The sequence below is a fragment of the Chiloscyllium punctatum genome, chromosome 38, assembly GCF_047496795.1.
Source record: "Chiloscyllium punctatum isolate Juve2018m chromosome 38, sChiPun1.3, whole genome shotgun sequence".
Taxonomy (NCBI): Eukaryota; Metazoa; Chordata; class Chondrichthyes; order Orectolobiformes; family Hemiscylliidae; genus Chiloscyllium; species Chiloscyllium punctatum.
In genome coordinates this window covers 52,093,211-52,111,439 of record NC_092776.1, presented here as the reverse complement: position 1 = coordinate 52,111,439, position 18,229 = coordinate 52,093,211, and the positions used below count along the sequence as shown (strand labels likewise).

The window sequence follows — 18,229 nt, the reverse complement described above, 5'->3', positions numbered from 1 at the left end:
TCTACTGGTCCTGTGCTTATTGGTTCATTTCTTCCTCCCTAATTTCTCTGCAATTTTTTTACACCACAGCCAAAGTAATAACACCCCCCTGCTGTGGCTAGATTTTATTGGTCACAGTTCCAATGAAACTATATGAGGACGGAATTTCCAAAACAGAATAGGTTCTTAGTATTGTGAGCATCAGTACTCACAGCAGCACACAAATGACAGTTTAACTTAGTCCTCTACACAATGGGACAATGGAGAACTCAAACATAGAATGCCTCTACATGGACCATTGACATAGGGACCTCACTGATATGTGCAGCACAAACCACTTTGTGCATATTGATAGACCACAAAAACAGTAGGGTCACTGAAATCACTTCCACCCAGCAAGGGAACATTTGCATGTCAGAGCATGATGTCAATCATTTAGGTCAAAAAGAGTGGAAATCAATTCCCTGGCCTTGTGCAGCCATGAGATTTTGTTTTTTTTTATGAATTGTGGCTTACAGGTGACTGTTTTGAAGAGATGACAATGATCAATTTGTAATGATGAATGGCATGGTCAAGATTACTTGTGGCCCAGAATTGTATTCCACACTGTTGATCTTTGCTTTTGTTACATATGCAGGAGATATTTTCAAATCAAGCTGGTCAGAATCACTGTTACATATGTGGGATTTGTGGGATTTGAACGATTTGAACCCAGTCCTCCTGATCCAGAGGTATGTAACAGACACTACCACTGCACCTCCGTGCCCCTTTTCACAAGCAGGATTCTATGATTACAAATATATTTAATCTGTGCTATAAAAGTGCCTTAGTTAATGTAATTGCCTGTTGTAGGGCCCCACATTGCTCATAAGAACAGCTCATGTTTTGACATAGAAGAAAACAACTCCTGGTGTAACAGCACTAATTTTTCATTTGCTTTATCCATTTGTGATTTGAATGAGGATAGAAGGCAACAGAGTTAGATTTGCAGAATCAGCTGCAGGCTTTGCCTGCTCATGGAACTGAGTCCCAAACCTTTACACTCCTTTCTTCCTGACACTTCTGATCAACCTCATCCGTTCTGAGCTTCCCCATATTCCCACTCAACTCTTTGAGAATTCAAGTCCCTCCATTATTCCCTGATCCCTGGGCCCAAGCTTCATTATGCCAATTATTGTGATGCACTGTTCCCCCATAGAAGCCATGGTGGTGGTCTCTGTCAGAGACACCACAGACTGCACATATATTGAGCTAACAAACATCACAGTTATTGTTTTCTCTGCATTGCAGCTCACTGCCTTAATCCCAACAGTTGACTTCCCTAATGTGCCCACCCCAGCATGCCGCCAATAAACCCTTTTAAGTTTCAGTAAACAAACCATCATGACTGACTGCTCCCACCCCAATTTGGATCAATTAATGACAGTCCTGACTGATGACTGATGAAACCCCTGACTGGTATCTGTGCAGTTGATTTGCCATTTAATTTTGGACTATTTGCTCTAGATCTTCAAGACTAATTGTGGCCCAATCTTCGGACTGCACTGTAATGGAACCCTTAACGCTGACAGGCCCAAGTGACTGAATGGCCATTTCCAATCCCCCACACTGAGACTGGGCACTGCTGTTGACATTCCCCCTTGATTTAATTGAGGATTCATCTGCTTGGACTTGAGACAAGGCTATTTTGTTAAAACTCATATGATGTGTTTGCCAAGTTAGCTTTGTGCTTGATGGAGCATGGTACTTAATAGCAACTGTATTATTGCTGAGTCTGAGATATGCCTTGGTGATGTAATGAGGCTGGTGCAGTTCTAATGCCAACCTCTGTGGATGGAGGATGCAGACAGTCTCTGCCCATGTAATGTAATCAGAGATGTTGTAAAACATTGGCCTAACTGGAGCTAATGCCAAGACCCCAATCAGATTTTCATGTCAGGAAGCATAATTGTTTAGTTTCTCTCCATTGCCAGGTAAAATAGCAAACTCCATACAATTGAGGTAAGATTAGATAACATTGAAATGTTAAGTTGCATGCAAATTGACCTCCTACACTCACTAGCAAGAAACCTTGGGGATGGAAAATTGTCTTTTTTTTCCTTGATGAGAATTAAATTTTTCACATTTTCTCAACTGGTTTGCTATAGCCCATGTTGTTCTTGGTTGGGAAGACAAAGCCCAATATTTCCTCAAGTTTCAAACATTTCAGAGAATCTCTACAGTGTGGAAACAGGCCAACAAATCCACATTGACACTCCAAAGACTGTCCCACCCGGACCTGTTCCCTCACATTTACCCCTGACTAATGCAGCTAACCTACACATACCAAAACATTATAAGCAATTTAGCATGGTCAATTCACCTAACATGTATATCTTTGGATTGTGAGAGGAAATCCACACAGACACAGGGAGAATGTGTAAACTCTACACAGACAGTCACCCAAGGCTGGGACCAAACCAGGGTCTCTGGTGCTGTGTGAGGCAACAGTGCTAACCACTAAGACATCTTGCCACTCTTCTGTGAAGCAAGTTGGGATGCTTAGCAATATTAAAGTCGCTCTGAGGGAATCTGAGTGCAGATCCTATCATGACATCTGGTGGAACTTAAATTCAGGTAATAAAAAATTGGAACTGAAAGCTAGTCTCAGTAATGGTGAGCATTGATTCACTTTAAAAATCTACCTGGTGGACTTATGTCCTTCTGGGAAGAAAATCTGATATCCTTTTCTGGTCTGGCCTACCTATGATTTTAGATCCTCTGAAATGACTTAACAAGCTACTCAGTTCAAGGGCATTAGTGATGGGCAACAAATACTGGCCTCGCCAATAATACATCTCATGAAAGAACAAAAAATGCAAACTGTTGAATTGTATTTGACATTTATCTTGCTTCTTTTAACCCATAGTTAGCCCATGTTGAGAATAATGGTATCATAGTCCAACACATACCAGCACATGACAGAATTTATAGATGTCACCTTTTTTTTTATAAAACCTTAATTTGAGAATCTGACTTAAAAGAAGTTTTGGGACTTACATATGAATGAACATATACCTGCAACCTATTCTAAAAGACGAAAGACTTAACAGCAATCTGGGTTTGTTCAATAAATCATTTTAATTGCATGACACTGTGATATTTTGCTATAAATTCTGTGTCTTATGATCCTGTCCCATAAGTTACCTGATGAAGGAGCAGCACTCTGAAATCTAATACAGGTACATCCAAAATACAAGTTCGACTATAACCTGGTGTGTGATTTTTAACTTTGTCCACCCCAGTCCAACACCAGCACCTCCACATCATGGCTATCTTCTTAATGAGAACTGATTTGGTGTCAAAGGTTATTTTCACAAAGAAAAAGTCTACAATACAGTTCCCTAATCCTGGCTTTTTCATTTGTTCCAATGAAATACAATTCTCACAGATGCTAATGTCCCCAGAATCACTTTTTATTGTTTTTACATCAATACCATCTTTACAGTTTATTTTATTTGAGCATAGACTGCATTTGTTGCAATATAGAACTGATAATTGGAGGGTTGCGCACTTATCTTACGTTTGCTTTGTGTAGATGTCTGTTCATTGTATGATCAATTCAATGCTTCTGTGAGTGACTCCTAGCAACATTGTAATTTCATACAGTCTTTTCAATTTCTACGGAACTTAAATAGATTTTTGTTCAGAAAAGTAAAATTAAAATGTGTCTGTTCCATGAATGTAATTTATGGTTTGGAATGTGTAGAAGATTAAACATTTCAGCAGATATTGAAATTCTCAGAAAAGTTAGTTTTTAAATGCCAGTAAGACGTATCTTCTTTGTTTTGCAAGATAGCTGTATCCATCTTGCTGAAGATCTGTAAATATAAAGGGTAATTTTAACAGGAAAAAGATATTCATTTCATCTATAAATGTGTTAAATTTAAACTCAAAGTGACAAAAATCCTGCAAAAATAATTAAAGGGAAATATATGTAATACTTTGTATATTATACAAGTAAATTGTAGAGTGCACTGGAACAAATGAATATATATACCAACTGCAGTTTGGGCTTTCATAACTTATATTTTTGACATCAATGAATACTTTTGCAGATGTTTAAAACAGTGGAAAAGATTCAAGGAAAGATGCACTTAGGTATTCCAACTTGAAAGTCAACAAAGGAAACTAAATCTATTTCTTATTCATTGGTTAAAACTAATTAGATCAAACAGTAATGAAAGAATGCTGTGTCCTGAGCTAAATGGGAAAATGTCAGGATTAGAAAAATACCTTCAAACATAGAGGGCTACAATTTGCTTCAGGAGAGGAGACAGAAGCCATGATATTTCCAGGTCCTGAAACTCTCTCTGTCTCAAGGTGCGGAGTGGGTTTTGTTTGAAATAATCACCCTTTGAGATTTTGACCTGGATTAGAATTTTTAAAATTAGAATTAGAATTGGGTTTTATTGCCACATATAAACACGTACAGGGATAGAGGAGTACAGTCGAACGTTTACAATGTCACCATTCGTGACACCATCTTCGGTACAGGAACCTAAGTACAAAATCTTATGTGAAGTGTATGAAAATAAACAAATAAATTAAAAGTTCAACAATACAGTTCTTGTCAGCATGAAGTAGTAAATAAGAAATTAAGTTACAATTACAAATTTTAGAGCTACTTTCACCACGGGCTTGCATTCGCTCCATGTTGGGCTTTACTTATGAGGGCTGTATCTACCCCCCCCCCCCCCCCCCCCCCCCACCCCATGCTGGGTTTGATCTCTCCCTCAATACTGGATATGATCTCTCAATCTCCGCCCCACCATGCAGCCATCTCACCACCATCTCGTATTGCCACAGGCTGCCAGAGTCCATTCTGGTGCTGCTATGGGCTCCCAACCACTTCTGCGATGCCACCTCCATGACCGAGCTCCCTCCGGAAGGTAAGCTGGGAAATATGCAAAAAAGAACAAATAAATGAAAATGAGAAAAGCAGTCAGACAAGCTCTGGCTCAGGAGCCATACTCCACTGCTATCTAAGACAATTTGGATCCCTCTTAATAGCATGGAGACAGGTTTCACTGTTTAACTAAGAACGCACTCTTCTGGGTAGTGACCAGGAGTAATAAATGGTAAGTAACTGAGAGGTTGTTTAAAAATGAGTCAATCTTTCAGCAACTATTTGAAAACGTCTGAAAATAAGAAAAGCAGCTGTCCATGTTTGTAGGAGTACCTCACCTTTCAGATACTTCACCTTTAAGAATTCCAAATATTTGTTCTCTGTATATACATGACTGTACCTCCACTTATCATTTAGTTTGGCTGAGGGTCTGCATGCTGAATACACAGAAGTCTGTTGCTCTGCTGTGGTATACATTATAACTTAAATATATATATATATATATAGTTTTAAATAAACAAATCCACAGGGTTAATCAATCCTGAATAAGTTATTCATGATTAGACAGTGTCATGCCTGGATCTTGGGCTTGTTAAGGTCCTATGTGATGAGGGATGAACTGACTCCTCTTCTATATTTATCATCAGTTAATGATAACAAAGTTAATTTAGACACAGGTAACTTTTCGTGTGGATAATTCTGTCCCAAAATCCAAATGAATTTGTTCTTAACAGCAGCCGATTTAACCTGAAGTTCTTAAGTTAATAAAATACAAGTCTATTAACAAGTAAACATAAGATGAATTAGTAATACAACACAGATATCCATGGATTAAAAATAAGAACTGAATCCATTAGTCACAATCCATGGAAGCAGACAAACATCAGAGATGCAACAAAAATTGCAGCAGACTATTTAAGAATATATTTCAGAACTGAATATGAAAGATGAATGGAATACTTCAATTTCTTCTGAATGACTGGAGCTAAAATCTCAGCTTTCCTTTGTAAAGAAAAATTGACATTTTGAAAGGAAAAGGCTGAACGAATAGTTCGGATAAAAACAAAGTTGAGAATATTGTCTGTCTCGAAGGTGGTACAATCTTTAGGGGATGCATCTGCTTAGCTCACAAAAATGAAGAGTTTAAAAAGCAAAAAAGAAAGCAGGATAAGGTACAAGCTCTAAATCAGCAATTCACTGAAAAGACTGGCAGTTTATAAGAACATTTGGAGCAATTCACATATAAAATATATCAGGCTCAGCAGGAGCAGCTGCAGAAATATTGGCTTGTGCCAAAAGCAATGTTGGGAAATTGTCAGATCTGCAAAAAGAGGTGGAGATGAACAGCACACACAATAAGGAGCTACAACCACTCTTATAATGGTCCTTCCAGAAATAAATGACCGAATGAAAAACCACTAATAAAACATCGAGGAAGCCAAACAACCATTGAAGCAACCAGTGAAAGAGGAGTAAGAAAACAAAGTTGAGGAAGTTAAACCATAGCATGGCCATGTCATGAAGAAGAAAATAAATTCGGCCCACAAAAAAATCTCAAGCTTTGATAGAATTAGATGAACTCAGGTTATAAAACCTAAAGCTTCTAAATGAGCTAGAAGTTCTCATGTTACTACACAGTACATGCCAAAAATATCTTAACTACTCAAAACAGTCAGTCATTGATCCAGAGTAAAATGAGAAGTAAGTTCTGGGACAGCAATGACAGAAAAGGAACATATCAACAGCACCTCTCAAAAAAAGTCACCATACAGATTGAGAGGTATCAATAAACAATTCTATGTTATCAAGACTTATGAGGTCTTTGAGGGGTCAGACCAATGCAGCCTATGGTGAGATGTGTGGCAGGATTGGGAAACAAGCGCCACGAGGCCCATCTCACTGTCAAGACAAATCATCTTGTTCCATATTTTGTGCTTTTCACTAGCAATGTGGGAGGATTCCTGCGAGACAGTGGTAAAATAAAATATGATTTGATATTCATTATTGATTGCTGAATGCCTTGTTAACACAGTCCAACAGGCCTTATCAATATTCACATTTTGAATATTTGTAAAAGCTCACCAAAGAAGTCCAACATCAGGAAAAATTGACAAGAATACCAGAGGTAGCATTTGGCAGCAACGTTCCCTCTAAGTTACATGCCCGTTCAGTACTCCGATGTTCCATTCACAATCATTGGTGTGTTACATGGAATAAGGGAAGTTCTGGAAGTCACTACTACACACAGGTCTCGGAGGACCATTCACAACAAAAAAGAATTGTTATCTGGCAAATGAAAATCATGGCTTGCTCTTAGTGATCTTTATATTGGACACCAGGCACCAACATCTCAAGATAAATTCCATGTGTGGCACCAGCCATATCCATGTATTTCATACAGACCAGCCTCTAATACCCCTCATGGCACATCTCTGATCCATTGGCAAGACACTTTTGCATTTCAGTGCTGCATCTTAGTCTGAACGATCTTTGAAATGCTGCAACAAGAAAACTGCACCCAGAGTCAAACACCCAGCTCATGGACTCAACCAGGATGCATCTCTACATTATTGTTTGTTCGCTTAGTTCTCACTCACTTTGAGCCAATCTAAATAGTCACAGCATCACTATCATGCATTGCTTGGCCTTCCTATGTTTTGACTCTTCAGCCAGAGATACCAGACTCATATTGCGTTTTCTTGCTTTGATACTTAGTACAGACATGAAGCCAGGAAGCTTGTCATGGTTAGAAGCAGTCCTCAGTCATGTCAAGGGAGACAGCCTTAACTCAGTGGTTCCCAGCACATAAAGTTATAATCTCCCTATGCACTGTCATTATCACCTCTTTATTGCTACCTTTGCTTCTGGAGCCATGATTCACCTTCTCTCAGCCGAGTATAAATACCTCCCGATTTCTCCTTTTTTAAGCTTTGACAAAGGGCCAGTTAGACTTGAAACGTTAGCTCTTTTCTCTCCTTACAGTTGCTGCCAGACTTGCTGAGATTTTCCAGCATTTTCTCTTTTTTGGTTTCAGATTCCAGCATCCGTGGTAATTTGCTTTTATCTTGGACACTTAATGCTTTTCTGGGGGTATAACTGGCTTTTCAAGATAGTGCTGGAGCAAACGATGCCAGTTGTAAACAGTTATTTTTTTGTTTAGAAAGGAGGAAGATGTTGCATGTGTAACTTGCTTCTAACAGACCTCACATTTTAAAAATTCTATATAGTGTATATAGAGGGTTTTAACTCCACTTACCAGTTAGTTTGGCTGTGGCTCAGCAAGCTGCACACAAGGAGTCAATGGTCGTGCTATAATACCTGTTTAATAACTTGTTATATGTTTTATGGCTTTAAATGAAGTCACTCACGGAGTTAATCAATGTCTCAAGAGCAATTGATTATTAGACCATTATCATTAATAAGAGAGCTACAGTTCTTAGACGAAGGTGGGGCAAGTTGGTGAATCCTGCCCCAGGTTGGCTCAACAATCCAGCTATTGGGAGAGGTAGACCTGCAGGCCTGCTGGCTGCCAGGATCTAGACAATGGACTGCTACCTAAATGCAGGCATCAAATCATTTTATTTTCATGGTTGACAGCTCTGCTAAATTAATTTGTTGAGAAGAAATTTCAAATGAATGCATTATGCATTCAGGTGCTCATATCACACCATATAGTTGTAGGGCATCTGCATTCTATTCTTTCACAAATTACATTTTTCTTTTATTTCTTCAGGGTCTCTGTGATGCCAATGACAAGAGCAGTGCTATTCCACTTTGTGGGGTTGGGGGGAGGTGGGGGGGATGTGGAGTTGATGATATAGAACAAGTTCTCTTAGCTGTTCTTGTCACAACGATTGTAAATTTGTTTAGTTGACCTTTCTGAATTGTTCTCTGGTAATTGATGAGCTGTGGGTTGTACAATGGCGAATGCAAAATAAAGGCACAAAACGACGTAACTCTTAGTGACAAGGTACGTTTCGCAACGGAATGTAATGACTATTCTTGATGAGGATAAAATCATTGTTTTGTTAATGGTGTTTCACTTTCTATTGTTATGACTCAATGGAACCTCACTTGATAAGGGCAGTGGGTAAATGTTAACTTCACTCACACACCAGTGAACGGAAGGGATTATGTGCAACAGCGGCTTTATGATACATCTGACTCTACCATCCAAAAAGATTCACTGGAAAAGAACATCATGGGTGGCATTAATTTGGTTGTTCCACCTGATTCAGTGGATTTCCCATTCAGTGAATTTGTTTAATATTAAGTGTGGTTTTTCACCAAACAGGCATCAGGATATTTCATAAATACACAAATTCAAGGGGATAAACGCACATTTAAACTGCAGCATAATGTTCAACAGTGTACTATGAATTTTGTCATGAAGAGCCAACGGAACATGTTATTTGGTACAATTTATCAGTTGTTGGGATGTTAGATCTACATTCCTGGCATCACAACAGCACTGCTATTGATATAACATATTACCCACTTGTGCAAAAGGCAGTATGTCATTTTGGTATGAAGGCAGCATCCTGCCAGTGACATAGTAGAAGTGTAAAACAGCTATATTCACCCATTTCTCAAACTTTTCAGATTCCTTATCCTTACATAGAGTCATAGAGATGTACAGCATGGAAACAGACCTTTCGGTTCAACCCGTCCATGCCGACAAGATACCCCAACCCAATCTAGTCCCACCTGCCAGCACCCAGCCGATAGCCCTCCAAATGCTTTCTATTCATATACCCATCCAAATACCTCTTAAATGTTGCAATTGTACCAGCCTCCACCACATCCTTGGGCAGCTCATTCCATACACGTACCACCCTCTGCGTGAAAAAGTTGCCCCTTAGGTCTCCTTTATATCTTTCCCCTCTTACCCTAAACCTATGCCCTCCAGTTCTGGACTCCCCAACTCCAGGGAAAAGACTTTGTCTATTTATCCTATCTATGCCCCTCATAATTTTTTAAACCTCTTTAAGGTTAGCCCTCAGCCTCCAACGTTCCAGCGAAAACAGCCCCAGCCTGCTCAGCCTGTCCCTGTAGCTCAAATCCTCCAACCCTGGCAACATCCTTGTAAATCTTTTCTGAACCCTTTCAAGTTTCACAACATCTTTCTGATAGGTAGGAGACCAGAATTGCATGCAATATTCCAACAGTGGCCTGACCAATGTCCTGTACAGCCACAACATGGCCTCCCAACCCCTGTTCTCAATACTCTGACCAATAAAGGACCAAACGCCTTCTTCACTATCCTATCTACCTGTGACTCCACTTTCAAGGAGCTATGAACCTGCACTCCAAGGTCTCTTTGTTCAGCAACACTCCCTAGGACCTTACCATTAAGCGTATACGTCCTGCTAAGATTTGCTTTCCCAAAATGCAGCACCTCGCATTTATCTGAATTAAACTCCATCTGCCACTTCTCAGCCCATTGGCCCATCTGGTCCAGATTCTGTTGTAATCTGAGGTAACCCTCTTCGCTGTCCACTACATCTCCAATTTTGGCGTCACCTGCAAACTTACTAACTGTACCTCTTATGCTCGCATCCAAATCATTTATGTAAATGACAAAAAGTAGACGGCCCAGCACTGGTACTTGTGGCACTCCACTGGTCACAGGCCTCCAGTCTGAAAAACAACCCTCCACCACCACCCTCTGTCTTCTACCTTTGAGCCAGTTCTGTATCCAAATGGCTAGTTCTCCCTGTATTCCATGAGATCTAACCTTGCTAATCAGTCTCCCATGGGGAACCTTGTCGAAAGTCTTACTGAAGTCCATAGAGATCACATCTACTGCTCTGCCCTCATCAATTTTCTTTGTTACTTCTTCAAAAAACGCAATCAAGTTTGTGAGACATGATTTCCCACGCACAAAGCCATGTTGACTATCCCGAATCAGTCCTTGCCTTTCCAAATTCATGTACATCCTGTCCTTCAGGACTCCCTCCAACAACTTGCCCACCACTGACGTCAGGCTCACCGGTCAATAGTTCCCTGGCTTGTCTTTACCGCCCTTCTTAAACAGTGGCACCACGTTTGCCAACCTCCAGTCTTCCAGCACCTCACCTGTGACTATCGATGATACAAATATCTCAGCAAGAGGCCCAGCAATCACTTCTCTAGCTTCCCACAGAGTTCTCGGGTACACCTGATCAGATCCTGGGGATATATCCACCTTAAACTGTTTCAAGGCATCCAGCACGTCCTCTTCTGTAATCTGGACATTTTGCAAGATGTCACCATCTATTTCCCTACAGTTTATATCTTCCATTTCCTTTTCCACAGTAAATACTGTTGCAAAATATTCATTTAGTATCTCCCCCATTTTCTGTGGCTCCACACAAAGGCCGCCTTGCTGATCTTTGAGGGGCCTATCCTCTCCCTAGTTACCCTTTTATTCTAAATATATTTGTAAAAACCCTTTGGATTCTCCTTAATTGTATTTGCCAATGCGACCTCATGTCCCGATTTTGCCCTCCTGATTTCCCTCTTAAGTATACTCCTACTTTCTTTATACTCTTCTAAGGATTCACTCGATCTATCCTGTCTATACCTGACATATGCTTCCTTCTTTTTCTTAACAAAACCCTCAATTTCTTTAGTCATCCAGCATTCCCTATACCTACCAGCCTTCCCTTTCACCCTGACAGGAATATACTTTCTCTGGATTCTTGTTATCTCATTTCTGAAGGCTTCCCATTTTCCAGCCATCCCTTTACCTGCGAACATCTGCCTCCAGTCAGCTTTCCAAAGTTCTTGCCTAATACTGTCAAAATTGGCCTTTCTCCAATTTAGAACTTCAACTTTTAGATCTGGTCTATCCTTTTCCAACACTATTTTAAAACAAATAGAATTATGGTCGTTGGCCCCAAAGTGCTCCCCCATTGACACCTCAGTCACCTGCCATGCCTTATTTCCCAAGAGTAGATCAAGTGTTGCACCTTCTCTAGTAGGTACATCCACATACTGAATCATAAAATTGTCTTGTACATACTTAAGAAATTCCTTTCCATCTAAACCTTTAACATCCCAGTCGATGTTTGGAAAGTTAAAATCCCCTACCATAACTACCCTATTATTCTTACAGATAGCTGAGATCTCCTTACAAGTTTGTCCAGTTAAGGAAATACCAGGGGGGAGATGATAGCTCTATGCAACCTCCTTGAACATTCTTATTGCAATCAGATACTGTATTTCTGAGCATAACCTGAGATAGACTTTTCAGTAAAAGGACTGACCACCTTTGGGTCTTCTGTGAGTTTGCATGACATCAAACAAAAATGCTCTGATCAAGATAGTTACTATCCTGTAGGAAGGCTTTAGTGTATCTTAGTTCAGCATCAAGTTTGTTTATGAGGCTTTTGCCAAGGTCAATCTTAGAATTGTAGGAATCTAACTTTTATATTGACCAGTAAAAGTATGCTTATAATATACAGCAGTAAAGAGTCTAATAACTGATTGCTAAACTAAGACACGAAGGAAAGATAGCTCATCTGATCATAGTGTTTCAAATATGGATTTGAGTGCAGCACAGAGCCCATTAAAAGATGTAAGGAAATTCTTATATGCAGTTGTGGATCCAAGTCAAGGAAACATCAACAACTCATCCAAATATGCAAGTTATAGGATCTTAGGTGTTATTCCATTGAAGAATCATTTCTCCTAAAGATATTTGCAAGTGCTGGGCCTAGTGAAGGTGCCATAGGAACACCTTGTATTGGGCAGATATTGTGTCATTGAAATTGAACTCAAACAGCATGAGCTGCTTTTGTCATAAGATCAACAAACACTCATTCATGTAGTGATGGTAGGTTTAGGTTATCATGATATCGAGCAACAGTGTGGATGTTCATGGCTTCTTTTTGGTGAATGGACCAGCGATGTTAAATGAGCACATGAACATTATATTGCTATCAACTCACATGTCTTATATGGTCTCCACAAATGCAAGTGGAGAACTTGCTCAAAAGTAGTTGTAGCAGTTCACATAAACATTTGACCATTTCATGTTGTACAGAATTGATCATAGATAGAGCATAGTGCAACATCCCTCTTGATGGCCTTGGTCAGCCAACACATATGCAGATGCAGTGAGCCATTAGGATGAACATTAGCATGTTCTGTATCAGTGGAGAGCTCATTTCTCTTATATACGTCCAGCAAATACTTTTTTATATTGGTTTCAAGTATGACTGTCTGGTTGTCCTGGGTGGCAAATCCAATGTATAAAAATTTGAAACCTATCAGTAAGAATGGTGTGTATTTTGCTCATATGGTCCCACTTGATAAGGATAACTATGCCAAATCTTTTGATGGGTTCATAGATATATGTTCATGTTGACCTTGTCACCTTGCAATGCCGGCAGATTTCATGTTGCACTGAAAAGTAAACAGGTCATTCAGATTCCAGCAATATGTGCACTAGATCAGCTAGGTATGCCTTCAAGGATTCACTCTCTTCAGTGGACTCTGGTTTATGATGGGGTGGCTGAGAGTGGAGGAGTTTGAACTCAGAAAATATCTCTTCCCATTTGATGTAGGATGAAAGTACATCAAAATGGAAACCATGTACAATGACAAACTCTTTGCTTTCAGACAATACATGATCAGAGAGATTTCCTACATGCCTAATGACATCAGTATTGCATTACCAAACTCCTTGGTGTTAAGTGCGTTCATGGTGTTGACATATTCTAAAGCAATATAGTAGTACAGTTAGATCAAATTGGAAAATGACAGAATTGCAATTAGATGATGTTTTGGATAATGCTGAATGTGTGAGGAGTTACACCAATAAACAATTTAGCAGTCAGACTCACAGTGTGGGAACATTTCTGTGCTCTAGGAGCTGCATATATTAGTAGACAAGGGCCATGTTCTTTTCAGATTGAAAGAATATGTACACAAGTTGTGCCTATTTGAACACAACAGGTAGATGATAGCTATTGGCTGACTTAGTTCTCAGGGCAATGCTATGATACCCATTCAACCTACCTGTTTTAAATGCTTTGCTATTAATTGTCAATTAGCAGTAATGGGTGCATTCTCCATGGTAGTCTAACAATTAATCAGCATTTTCCTCTCATGCAACATAAATGTTGGCTTCCCCTTTGAATTTGTATTATTGCAAAATGTTCTAGTGAATGCAAGATAAAATATTTTGACAAAATATGTCTTTTACAGAAATACTCATGTTTCATACAACTGAAGGGTAAATTATTCGCTTATCTTTCAAAAAAATGTATACTGCAATGGACTACAACTAGAAAGTGATATCTAGACCTGATACAGATTGCATACTTAAAGCATCACTGCTTTTTATTGTCAAGAATGTGACATAGGGGATTATACCTGATATATATTTTTTGTCACCATTGAGGATATGTTTAAACCACAATGAACCAGATATACAAAACTATCAAAATGATGAGCAGGGAGAGAGAAAAACACAAAAGAAAGTTTGGTGAGAAATGCTAGGCCATTTGACCTAATGAGCCTAGTCCATATGTGAATGTTGTAAACATAGAAAATGCTGGAGAAACTCAGCAGGTGTGACAGCATCTGTGGAGAGTGAAACAGAGTCAAAATTTTGAGTTCAAGAGCAAGTTCAGTTCTGAAGAAGTGATACACAACTTGAAACATTTTATCTCCCCAGAGATTCTTCCAGACCTGTTGAGTTTCTCCAGCATTTTCTATGTTTGCTTCAGATTTCCAGCATTGGCATATTTGCTTTTATTGCACACCACCAACTGCAAGTTTCCCTCAAAGCTACTCACCAATTTGATTTGGAAATATATCACCATTCCTTCATTATCAGTGGGTCAATATCCTGGCATCCCCTCTCTAAAGGTCAAATTACAGGACATGGACTGCAGGAGTGCAAGAAGATAGCTCACCATCACCTTCTCAAAAGTAGCTGGGGCCAGGCAATAAATGCTAGTTCATGTCCCACCAGTTAATAAATAAGAAAACAAAAATCATGTTGTTAGCTCAGTTGTTTGGATGGTTGGTTTGTGAGGCAAAGTGATGCCAAGAGTGTGGGTTCAATTCCTGTACCAGCTGAAGTCTCCAGCAAAATCTTGTCTTTTCACCCATGCACCTCACCTAAGGCGTGGTGACCCTCAGGTAAAACCACCACCAATCATCTCTCTCTAATGAGAGAGTAGCCCTTTGGGAATTGGCAACTTTACCTTTACAACTGTTGTCCCCGGATTTAAGACACAACAAACTTTCACAGTTCTGATTGAAGGTCATCCATCTGAAATGTTAACTCACTCTCTTTTGATTTCTGCAGGAGGCCTAACCTGTTGAGCAATTTTAGCAGTTTCTGTTTTTAATATGACCATTCTTTGCCTACCTCCTCTTAAAAAAAATGACGCAGTGAAAAGCAATCTATTTTTCTTGTCATCTCCTGCCCCAGGAGATGTTCCCTTGATCTACATTCACGTAAGCTCATAACTCATTATTGATTTGCTATTTTCAGCCTGTTGCAATATTTAACTTTAATCGATAAAACAAAATGAAGCTACCCCCTAAAAGAAAATGGACCTCTTGTCGATGAAATATCATTGGGAACTGTACTGTGAGAAATTACGTTACATGCCCTGTATCAGATCAATTCAAATTTCAATTTTTATAACTTCTTGTTTTTGAGCATTTCTCTTTAAAGAATTTTAATCTCGTTCTATTGATAGTGGAATTGTTTAGCTGTGTTTCTCTCTTAATTAGTTTCTCATAACAATTTTCCTGTCTTGTTATGTTTTTGAATGAAATCTCAAAAAGTTTACATGTTAATTTTCATGCAAGTGTAGATTCATATACATTTTATATTGTTGCTCTACATTTTGGTTTTTGCAAAAAGAGCCCAGCATTCTTTTAAGTGTCAATATTAAGCAATATACAATGTTATTTGTATCAGATTGCCATGTTTAACTATACTTATCACTTGATCAATGTTATTCCTTGTACTTGGCTTCAGCTGGGGAGCTACCTTAATTGCTGCAACTATAGTTTTAGTGAAAAGTATATTTAAGGCCGATAGGTATGATGTTTAATCTTATTTGAATATTTAATACAGTTTTATTAAAACTTTGTTGACTGCTACTTTAACACATCATTAAATTATTTCATTTAATCATGATAATATCACAGCAGACAATTTGATACAAATGATTTCGGTATTTGAAACATACAACTGTCTGCTGTAATTTCCCAGTTGAATGTGAAGTGTGGTAAAATTTATATCCAACTTTGCTCTTCACTGGATCAAACTTTTCCATTTTCTGATGAAGTGCTCTGATAAGTATAAGTTATGGCCCATGTCTTGGAGCGATGTTCAACTCTTCATTCCATTAGTTACACAACAGGGCTCCTCAGTGCCCTGCTCTGGAAATCATGCGACAGGAGATGTGGAAGTTCCTACCACTACCTGAGCTTTCCATCATTCATATCACTAGTGCCTTAGCTGTACACAAATGCTGCGAGACACAAATTACCTCTCACAGTGTGGTTTCCAGCATCATTACTGAAAACATGCCTCTGAAAGGTAAGCTCACTTCCACTTCATGGACAGAGACCTGGAGGAAGTAGACAAGGTGGTTCAGAGGGCATCCTGCTTTTTCTTGCTGACCACTACTTGAAGTCACATTGCATGACACAGTCAGCATGGGCAGAAATAGTGACCAAGATCAGTGCAGTGTCCTCGATTAAAAGAAACACTCACCAGTACCGATTATAAGATGAAACATCTTCTGCACTCTGCAATGTTAAGTGAAACATTTTAATTTTTCCACCTCGCACTCACATAGTCACCATTCACTCCAACTTTGCCACGATCAGGTTCCTCATCAAGGGTCATGGACTGAAACCCTCACTATCGCATGCGTCATGTCCAGTCAATAGCTCTCACCCACCTTGTCCTTACAAACTATTAACCTTCCTTCACTCTGTGCTTCTCACTGATATCTCCAGGGCTGTCTTGTCACTTTGCTTGTTCATGCATTGCCACTAGTTGCTCTTCCATCCATGTCCATCATGCTCAATCACTATGGAGATCCAAGTCTAGCACATGCAGTGTCTGCTGGATATGCGCACAGACCTACACTCCATCACTTTAGCCATCGATGCTCAGCACCAGTGGCAAGGTGAGAGGGAGACAAGGAACTTAACCTCACTGAAGATGCTCCTTCTTCTCCAGTAGACAGGAAGGAGGAGCTAAACAAAGGACCCTAGAAGTTTCTTCACAGGCCACACCGGAGGTGCTGGCTCCTCACTCTCCCTGGTCTGCGTTGCTGAAGTCTGCACAAGTCTAAGCCAAGGAGGTGAGCTTGCATCTGGACAGGATGATCTCAGCAAGCTTGTGCTGTCCCGGACCAAACACCCCAAGGGACTACATCCCACTCCCCTTCTCTGACTCTCAAGTCTTCTAGGCAAACTACAGGCTGGGCCCTCCACTCATCCAGACTGCAGAATCAGGATTACACATGAGACATAGTGGGAGGGAGAGGAGGAGGTGCTACAGGAAACATAGTATTATAAATAATCTTGCAATTTTAAAAACCTGCTTTGCTTACCATGTCAACTGTCTATTCTAGTATCATTTTCACTGTCCCACCTGGTTGAGTCACACCCATATGAGAAATGAGTAGCTTTTTTTAAGTATTTGAAAGTTCAAAGAATTTGTAAGTGTCAAGCATAGCTAATCTCTCACAAGAGACTGACTCATTGACTGTAGGTAACTTCAGACAACCTGGATCATTCAACAATTGTATTGATGATCGCAGCCAAGATGTTGCACTTCGATTTGGACACAACTGAAACTAAATGCACGGTGCACAGATTGTGCTAGGGCTTGGCTTGCACAAATCATTCCATACTTACACCCACATTGTGAGTCAGACTATGGAGTGAGTGATGATTCAGCACACCTCTGCAGGGAACAGTTCATGTTATGGATCAGCTTTTCAACAGAATGCACTGCCATTCAATGTTGACATATGTACAAAAGGTAAATCACATGTCCAATCTCCTCATAGTGCTGAGAAAATCTGCAGAAAGTGCTGCCTCTTGCAGAATCAACTTTGTCCTATGAATGCTCATGCAACTCAGCATTCTACCCACACTCTGGGTCTTTGAAAGGTTTCTGGTAATGGAAGGGTCAAAAGAAGATTCCTCAGAATTCCTCTCAGCATGCTGGCTAGCATGAGAGATTTCACTGCACAACACTCATATATGGTAATAAAAATAGAAAGTGCTAAAGAAAAGGGAAACATACTTATTGAGGATATGTAGGTGACATAATTGTAAATAACCTTGCACTTTTATAAATATATCTGCAAGGATTCCATTCTA

The 18,229-nt window shown here is 39.6% G+C and overlaps 1 long non-coding RNA gene across 1 annotated transcript in view; it reads right to left on the bottom strand.

Moving 5' to 3' along the window:
• Positions 1 to 4,759: 4,759 nt before the first annotated feature.
• The window catches only part of LOC140463622 (uncharacterized), a 33,517-nt gene continuing 20,047 nt past the window's right edge, over positions 4,760 to 18,229 (bottom strand). The window contains exon 3 of the long non-coding RNA XR_011954705.1: positions 4,760 to 4,915. This is a non-coding gene — a long non-coding RNA (uncharacterized lncRNA). The remainder of the gene's footprint in view (positions 4,916 to 18,229) is intronic.